At 41.9% G+C, this 9,950-nt stretch overlaps 1 protein-coding gene across 6 annotated transcripts in view; it reads left to right on the top strand.

The window, feature by feature from the left end:
• atxn1a (ataxin 1a) overlaps positions 1–9,950 on the top strand; it is a 22,328-nt gene that overhangs the window by 2,625 nt on the left and 9,753 nt on the right. For 3 of the 6 annotated variants that reach the window (XM_042075633.1, XM_042075631.1, XM_042075630.1), the window contains one exon: positions 1–2,615. This exon is cut by the window's left edge and continues 517 nt beyond it. The gene's annotated coding sequence lies outside the window, so the exon portion shown is untranslated. Of the gene's footprint in view, positions 2,616–9,950 lie in introns of those variants that run through there. The other 3 variants (XR_006026027.1, XR_006026028.1, XR_006026029.1) reach the window with 2 other exon arrangements.

Here is a 9,950-nt window from a genome sequence, read left to right as displayed (position 1 = left end):
CAAACTCACGCCAAACAAAGAAATCTGCCCTCAATTTGTTTTCTCTCTTTTTTTATCCGAATTACTGTACTGTAGGCAACATTTGACCGAGTATTTACACGTTACCACATTAAGTCCATGTAGTCATAACATTGTTATACGTTATTACAACTGGTGCAATTGTTTGGAGCTTTCCACAGAGGTGCTGAGGCTTCTGTGCTGGGTTAGGGTGTGTGTGTGTGTGTGTGTGTGTGTGTGTGTGTGTGTGTGTGTGTGTGTGTGTGAGGGTGAGTAGGAATGCCCTGCGCACTGCTAGATGGCCTGCCAGTTCTTTGATGTCAGTCACAAGATTCCAGAATGCTCTCGAGTGTTCTAGAATCCCACGTTAATTCTGATCTCCACACAACAGCCAGGCCTGTTCCAGGGTGCTCTAGAGTGCAACCTCCATATTCTGTTTGTTTTGTTTTGTTGTTGTTGTTGTTTTTGTAAACGCTGTGGTCAGCTGTGGTCAGCTGCAGTGTGCGGCTGAAGGAGGGGGCTGGGTAGCCTGGCATGCTGGACGAGGCGGCACATGACTGGCATGCCAGGCTGTGGTTGGCATCTCCTCTCAGGGTACCATGGCGGAAACGGTTCTTCACTGGTGAAGAGGTCGACATGATGCCCGTTATCCTGAGCTAGTTATCACACCTTTAGCATCGTTTTAGTTTAAAACACTTCATTTCTTATCGATTCCTGTCTCTGTGAAGTCATCAAACAGTGACAGACTGGCTGATGATCATCAAGCCAGTCATCAAGTCATCAAGCAGTGCCAGTCGCTCCTAGAGAAAGAGGGAAACTAAACTATTAATGGAGTCGGCTTCATGTAATCACCCTTTTGGAATGTTTCCCCCATTTCTACTAGTTTGTTCTGTTTTTCCTTCTTTGTAACGATGGATAGTTTTCTATCTGTGATGAATGTGTAATCTAAACCTTCAGGTCAGGGCTCCCCTCCAGTCACATACAACCTGGACGATGTGTGTGTGTGTGTGTGTGTGTGTGTGTGTGTGTGTGTGTAGTGAGTTTGGGTAATACTAGAAGAGATGACTACATGTGACTCATCATTCTTTTGGTGCAATGTTGTGTATTTGTTTTTTCCTGTGTTTAGTCTTTTTAATAAGTGATGTGTGTGTGTGTGTGTGTGTGTGTGTCGTGAGGACAGTGTATGTCGTGTCGAGTGGAGTGAAGTGGAGTGGGGAAGCACAGGTGATCGTCTTGAAGCACTTAACACACCTGTTCCTCTCACAAACCAGCCAATTATGAGCAGAGAGGCAGCAATCGACAGATTATGACAATAATGATCTCACCCATTATTATTATTATTATTATTATTATTATTATTATTATTATTATTGAACTCAGTACTGTATGTTGTGTGTGTAAGTCTGAATGCTCTGTGGCTATGATGAGAGCTCAGGGGTCAAAGGTCAGGTGACCTACGACAGGCACAGGTAACGTGACAGGTGACCTGGTGACCAGGAGGCGGGAAAAAGGAGAAGAACCAGACGTGCCCATGGAGAGCACTACCAGGGTCTACCAGACGAGGGCGCTGCAGAGCACTACCAGGGTCTACCAGACGAGGGCGCTGCGGAGCAGCACAAGCACATGGAGAAAGAATCAGAGAATCTAAAGTAATAAAGCCATTATATTCTAGAGAGAGAGGGAGAGGCAACGTGAGAGAGAGATAAAGTGAGAAAGAGAGAGAGAGAAAGAGAGAGTGAGAGAGAGAGAGAGAGAGAGACAGAGAGAGAGAGAGATGAGTAGGAGAAGGTTCAGCCACAGAATGGTGAAGTCTCTTTGAATGATGTCATGTGATCATGAGTTCATACATGCATGAATGTATGCAGGCAAACAAATACATATACACACACACACACACACACACACACACGCACTAAAGATGTGCTTTAAAGTTGATGTATTTTATAAGTTTGTATACAGTACATTAACATGCCGTGTCATACGACACCTTAACTGGTGAGCAGGTTAGGACACACACACACGTCATGCGACAGCTTGACTGGTGAGCAGGTTAGGACACACAGACACACACACACACACACACGTCATGCGACACCTTAACTGGTGTGCAGGCTAGGACACACAGACACACACCATGTTTTTACACCAGACTTTAAACCGTAGATGTGTAGTGATGTTAGTGGTCTGTTGTGTGCGAGTGTGTACGCCTTTGATTATGTGTGTGTGTGTGTGTGTGGTTAGCATCTGTATTATATAATTTTTATTATATAGGTATATGTCCAGTGTTTCTGTTAAAAAATCTACTTAAGAGAATCTTGCAATTTGCACATCTGGAGAGTTACCGTAGTAACATAACTTTTTTTTATTTTTTATTCTCCTCTCTTTTGTTTTCTTTTTCTGTTTGTTTATTTTCTTTTTGTTTTGTTTTTCTCTTTTGTTTTCTGTTTTCAGCCCAAACGCACACACTGAGCTGGAAACCCGTTTTGCTGAGATGTAGCAGTGACCTGTCCAGCAACTGACCCCTAAAGCACACACACTCTCTCTCACACACACACTCTCTGTGGACAAACACATGTGACACACACACACATACACACACACACACACACTCTCTGTGGACAAACACACGTGACCTGTAGCTCTCTCTCTCACACACACACACACACACACACATTACATTACATTACACACACACACACACACACATTACACACACACACACAAGCACGGTTGTGCTGCAGAGGAGAGTGTGTGTTCAGAGAGTAGGGGGCGGGGCTAGATCTTGGGCCCATGGCCTGCATACTTGTCAAGCTCTCCGACTGGCCTCATTGATAAGATGGGCGGGACAGGTGACGGGTGACAGGCAGGCTGGCATCGCCGGTCGCCATGGTGATGCTGAGACGAGACAGGTGGAGGGAGTAGGAGGAGCGAGCGCCATGATGCGATTTGAAAATGCTTTATTTTTGATAATAAAACAGGGTTCCTCAGATCAATCGCATGCTACCACTCTGTCTTTATTTTCTGTTGGACATCACATCACATCACTCTGTCTGTCTCTGTGTGTGTGTGTGTGTGTGTGAGAGAGAGAGAGAGAATGATTCCCTTGTGAGAGATTGTATTCACACATACATTTTCAACATTGCATGTGTTGTGGTGAAGGTAATTGGTTATATGTTAAAATATTTGTTAAAATGTCAACTTTTGTCCAAAACCGGTGATATATATTTAGTCAACAAATTTATTTAATCAACTCTTGGTTAAAATTGGTTAAAGTTTTAAATACTCATAGATCAGTACTGTGTTGTGTGTTTGTGTGTGTGTGTGAAAGGAGAGTGTGTGTACAAGTGTGTGTTCATCTATTGCTGTCAGTGTGTGTGTGCTTCTCTCTGTGAATTACCTTGTGTGTGTGTGTGTGTGTGTGTGTGTGCCTCTCTCTGTGAAGGATTATGTGAGAGTGTGTCACTTCATCATTTTGTTGTCCCAGCCTGATCATTAATCATGTCACTCCCTCAAGATAAACTCCACTATACACACACACACACACAGTTGTCAAAGACCTCAGAACCTCACCGGACTCCTTTCAGCAATAATGTCAGAACCTCAAACACACACACACTCACTGGGATATAGGCACATTTTAGATCGTGTCACATGCAGTTGAAAAAGCTTCAGGGATATGTTAATATATATGCAGCCCCCCCCCCCCCCCCCATCAAATGATACCAAGCCTATTTCCACTAACAACCTCGCAATGCAGTTAAGATGCAGGTGTGTGTGTGTGTGTGTGCCACACACCACCTATTTGTTTACTTGTTTACAACTGCTAGCTAATGGTAGAGCTCTGCTACCGTGTGCAGGCAGTTGCTTTCACTCACAGGCACACACGCACACACACTCCTGTCTCCTCATCTCACACCGTGTTCCAATTTGAAAAGTGTGTTTGATTGTGTGTGTGTGTGTGTATGTGAGTGTGAGTGCGTGTGTGTGTGTGTTTTGGAAGGAAAGACGGGAGTTTAGACAATTGTTTTACTCAGGGAGGGAGTAGAAGATGGTCTGTGTGTGTGTGTGTGTGCTGGTGGTCTCTGTGTTTTCACTGTTTGTCTGTTACCCCTGCCCAACCTGCCACATGTGGCCTTCATAATGTCTTTGGCTGTTTCGCCTGTGACAGTGTGTATAGGTTTGTGTTTTTGAAGCTTCTTGAAGCATCTGTATCCTGAATGTATCTCTGCCTGTGTGTGTGTGTGTGTGTGTGTGTGTGATCCTGTCCTCCGGCACCTCTGATGTAACTAAGCGGATCCTCGCACACTTCAGGTGAAAAGGAAAGGAACTTGACCACGTTTCTAGTGAAGCCCAGTGAGCATCTGAAAAGCCCAGTGAGCATCTGAACAGCCCAGTGAGCAGATGAACAGCCCAGTTTGCAGCTGAACAGCCCAGGGCACACTTGAGCTTCAGGAGTAGACTTGGATCATACTGTTTCAGCATTTTGCTCTGTTCCTGGACACCCGGTATGTGAGAGGTGTGTGTGTGTGTGTGTGTGTGTGTATGGTTCCCACCTCACATCCCAGTGTCCTCATACAGCGGTTAAAAGAGAGAAGGACTGAAAAAGAGAGATAAAAGATTTCACAGTTCTCTCTCCTCTGGAGTTTAAATTCATCCAGCCCTCCACTTGCTCTTGGGTCCAGCAGATAGAGAGGGCTGGAGTGTGTGTGCGTCTCTGTGTGTGTGTGTGTGTGTGTGCGTCTGCGTCTGTGTGTGTGTGTGAGTGCGTCTGTGTGTGTGTGCGTCTGCGTCTGTGTGTGTGTGCGTCTGTGTGTGTGTGTGTGCGTGTACAGTTTAAGCATGTCTACAACCTTTCTTGAGGTGTGTGGCAGCCAGTGGTGGTGGGTGAGAGGTAAAGGCTGTGAAATGTGAATGTTTAGAGAATGTTAGAGAGAATGTTTAGAGACTAACGTTAATGTAACGCCTCTGTGGCACATTGTGTGTGTGTGTGAGACAGACTAACGTTAATGTAACACCTCTGTGGCACATTGTGTGTGTGTGTGAGACAGACTAACGTTAATGTAACACCTCTGTGGCACATTGTGTGTGTGTGTGAGACAGACTAACGTTAATGTAACACCTCTGTGGCACATTGTGTGTGTGATGGCGAAAGGAAAACCAGCAGTGAAACTGAGGAGGGGAAGAAGGTGGCACATGTCATGGCCCAAAACCGACTTCCCACACACACACACACACACTGACTCTGGTGTGTCATTCAAATGAGGTCCAGGACGCAGGACACGCCATCGTTCCCTCTGGACCACAGGACACAGAGAAGAGAACAAACTGGACACTACAGGACCTGCAAGGACGTCATTCCCCAGCACGTCAGTCAGACAACAACCCCTGCACTAGTCTGTGTGTGTGTGAGTGTGTGAGGGAGGTCTTTAAAACACTGACGTATCTGAAAGGATGGAGATCACATGTTGAAATGGTCATGAAGGATGTTGAGACTGAGCGTCCAACACCACGTGAGGTGTCATGGAAACACATCGGCCATTCAGTGAATGAACCAATCAGTGTCCAGCACGGAGATGACACTGTTTGAATTGACCAATCAGGGACAGGCACAGGGAGATGACACTGTTTGAATTGACCAATCAGGGACAGGCAGAGGGAGATGACACTGTTTGAATTGACCAATCAGGGACAGGCAGAGGGAGATGACACTGTTTGAATGGAGAATGCTCACACAGCCTAGAGACTGGACATTTGCCCAGGCCAGCAGTTTAGCAGTGCCACCTAGTGACCGGACATTTGCCCAGCAGCACCACCTAGTGACCGGACATTTGCCCAGCAGCGCCACCTAGTGACTGGACATTTGCCCAGGCCAGCAGTTTAGCAGCGCCACCTAGTGACCGGACATTTGCCCAGCAGCGTCACCTAGTGACTGTCCAGCAAAAATGTTCAAATGTGTATTTTTACAATCAACGGTCACAGCAAAGAGGAGTGTTATGGTGTGTGTGTGTGTTAATGGAAGAAGAGAAGAGGGTTGATTATGGTCGGTTCTGCACGCACGACCAAGGACTTCTGATTCTGCTGTTCTTCTACTTTCTTATTTTATTTTGTTAAAGAAATGTGTTTTTCAGCCTTTATAAAGGGGCAAGTAGATGATGACGAGATTGTATGAGTATTTCTGTTAGACAGGAAGCCATGCCATTCCACAGGAAGTAGGAGACATTTCTAGAAGCTTCTGGGATGTGTGTAGGGTGACGTTGGGGCGTTGGTGATTAAGGTCTTCCACTGTGGGGAGAAGAAGAGTGTTTTGTGCATTTGTGTTGCATTAGAGGACTCTGAATTCTGAGTTTGTGTTGCATTAGAGGACTCTGGGTGCTGAATCACTGGTTTGCATTAGAGGACTCTGGGTGCTGAATCACTGTGTTGCATTAGAGGACTCTGGGTGCTGAATCACTGGTTTTGCATTAGAGGACTCTGGGTGCTGAATCACTGGTTTTGCTAACTAGTACGATATATGCCCAAGGAAATGGATGATGCTCGGGTTTTGCTAACTAGTACGATATATGCCCAAGGAAATGGATGATGCTCGGGTTCCTGTACAAGCCCAATCAGGAGGTTAACGTAAGACAAGACTGTTAAGACAGTTCTTTAGGTGAATGTGTAAGCCCTGTGTGTGTGTGTATGTGTGGATTGGTGGGGTAGTCTACAGCCATGGCAACTAGAGAGCATTTGGGCCAGTAGCATTGGTGGTGTGTGGGGGGTGTTCAGGCTGTTTTGGAGGATAACGCACCTTACTGTACTTCCTGAAGGAGAGGAGGCTGTTTTGGAGGATAACACACCTTACTTACTGAAGGAGAGGAGGGTGTTCAAGGTTTTGGAGGATAGTGCTCTTTAGGGTGTTCAAGGTTTTGTTCTGAAAAGTTTTTGTTTCCCTGTTTTTCTTTTAGTTTTCTTATTTTGTTTTCTTTCCATATGCGATGCGTGCATCCTCTGTGGTCTGTGTAAAATATTGTACTTGCACTAGCTTTTTGTAAAAAAAAACAAAAAACAGTAAATAAATATGAAAGAAAAAAAAGAAATAAAGAAAGCAAACTAATATAACAAAATGGAGGAAAGGAAATCAAATTCTATTTTCTAACTGTGGGGTGTCTGTTTGTAGGACACACTCACATGGTTTTCTTTTAGGATTTTAAGGTCCCTTTTGCGTCCTCGGCCTGTTTTTCTAGGTAGAACTTATTTCATTATTATGGATAACAAAACAATATTGATTCAGGTTGTGAACACATTTGTTAAAAACTTAAAGAAAATAAGCTGACCTTGTACCAGTACAAGTTTATTGTTTCAGTATACATGACATGTACTAATAAACAACTCCAGTGCCAACTGCAAGGCTTCGCACGCTCTCTGGTTTTGTAAGGGTTATGGGTAGTAAGGTGTGTGTGTTTGGTCAGGTATGGATATTCATGGTGTGAATAAGGATGATTTTGTCAGGGTTGGGGTTAGTAAGGTGTGTGTGTGTGTATTTTGCAGTTCAGTAGTACCGGTATACAGTTTCAAATATTAGTGATTTATAGGACAGCATGACTGCTAGTTTGTTGGTGTGTGTGTGTGTGTATGCGTTATGTATTATTGATTTATAGGACAGCATGCCAGCTAATTTGTTAGTGTGTGTGTTACTAAGTTAATACTATTGATTTATAGAGCAGCATGACTGCTAGTTTATTGGTGTGTGTGTGTGTGTTATGTATTATTGATTATAAACTTTTAAAAAAATCTGAAATAATAACTCTCTTGTCCAACTACAGACCTACACAACGGTTATTTCAACATGTCTGTACGTTAAGCGGTTAGAGCTGCATTCGTTTTTGAAAAGGTTATAATAATAACTAGAAAATGTAATTTCGAGGAAATTACCAGTGCATGAAAATATAAACATACTGTATATTAACATAAAATGCAAAACAAACTTTTATTTGATAACAGTTGGCAGAAGTCATAGTTGATAACAACTGACAGTTGAAATGGCTGAACAGTTAAATATTTGAGTAGTTTAAATAGTTAAATTATTTAATAGCGAATTATTGTAGTGAGGACATTTATTTTGAAACAGTTGTGGGCAGAGGAAATAGTTGAACAGGATCTGTAGAGCCAGATTGTATGTTTAAAGCCTGAGACAGAGTATATAGTTTAAAAGTTAAATGTAGATAGTGTAATGGATGTTGATAGACAGAAAGTTGAATGGATGTTGATAGGCAGATTGTTTAATGGATGTTGATGGGATAGTTTAATGGGTAGATGAGTGAATGGTTTGAAGAGGATGAATGGATAGAAAGTTGGATGGAATGTGCCTTATATCCTTGTAGAATGGAGATACACAGAGAGAGTTGGCCTAGTTAAGCAGAAAGCAGTTGATACAGGTGCAATCAGTTTAACTAGCTTTTTGATGGGACCTAGTTGAGCAGCTGGAAGTTGATACAGGTGCAAATCAAGTTAATTAGCCCATTATGATGTCATAGTCCCCATACAAAGTCTATGGGGAAAAATAAGCTTGTTTTTTATTAATATCTCAAAAAGTATAAAGTTTACAAAAGTGAAAAATACATTCAAGTCTCCTTTTCAAGACCTACGTTAAAAAGTTTGAACGAAGTTTCTACGTTAAACGGTTAAAGCTGAATTAGACGCAGAAATTTGGTGGGAAGAATAATAATAACTAGAAATGCAATTCCAAGGAATTACCAGTGCATGGAAATTTGTGATGTAAAATATCATGTATAGTTAAAACAGATAATACAGAGATGGTTACTACGGTGATGCTAGGATATGGTGGTTGCATAGCTTAATAAAAGTTGAAAGTTTAAAAGTAGACTGTTTAAAAGCTGAATGTAGATAGTTTACAAGTTGTTGATAGACAGTAGATAGTTTAAAAGTTGTTGATAGACAGCTAGTTTAATAGATAGTTTTATGATAGTTTAAAAGTAGACCATTTAAAAGTTGAAGGTAAATAGTTTAAAAGTTGTTGACAGACTGGAAGATTAATGAATGTTGATATTCAAATAGTTTAATGGCTGTGTATAGGTAGATATTTGACGATAACTGAAAGTTGGAATGGCTCTGATGTTTGCTAGCAGTTATGCTAAGATTTTTAACTATGCTAACCATGCTACTTAGCTAATGTTTTATAGCAGTGCTAGCAATGCTAACATGCTAACCATGCTACTTAGCTAACGTTTTCTAGCAGTTTTGATAAACATGCTAACTATGCTAACCATGTTACTTAGCTAACTTAACTAACGTTTTCTAGCAGTTTTGATAAACATGCTAACTATGCTAGCAATGCTAACATGCTAACTATGTTAACCATGTGACTTAGCTAACATGGCTTATCATTTTTAGTAGTTATGCTAACTAGCATGCTAACAATATTAACATGCTAACTATGCTAACCATGTTACTTAGCTAACTTAGCTAATCATTTTTAGCAGTTTTGCTAAAAATGCTAACTAGCATTCTAACAATGCTAACTATGCTAACCATGTTACTTAGCTAATCATTTTTAGCAGTTTTGCTAAAAACGCTAACAATGTTAGTAATGCTAACATGCTAACTATATTATCCATGCTAACTAGCTACAGTGGGTAGGAGTCATAGTTGATGACAAGTAACAGTTACAATGGCTGAACAGAAACGGTTAAATTGTTTAACAGTGAAATATTGTAGTGAGGACTTTTATTTTGAAACAGTTTTTGGCAGAGGAAGCAGTTGAACAGGATGTGTAGTCTTAATAGGGCCAGTTTGTATGCTTAAAGCCTGAGACTGGCAGTTGATCCAGTTGGCCTGAACACCTGCCATAGGATTCTAATTGCTTAACGGCCGTATTATGATGTCATAATCGGCAATGTTAAGTCTATGGGGATTTTTAAAAAGTTTTTCTTTAATAGTTTAAAAAGTATAAAAGT

Source organism: Alosa sapidissima, chromosome 21 (genome assembly GCF_018492685.1).
Source record: "Alosa sapidissima isolate fAloSap1 chromosome 21, fAloSap1.pri, whole genome shotgun sequence".
Lineage (NCBI taxonomy): Eukaryota > Metazoa > Chordata > Actinopteri > Clupeiformes > Clupeidae > Alosa > Alosa sapidissima.
This window is presented reverse-complemented; position numbering and strand designations above follow the sequence as displayed.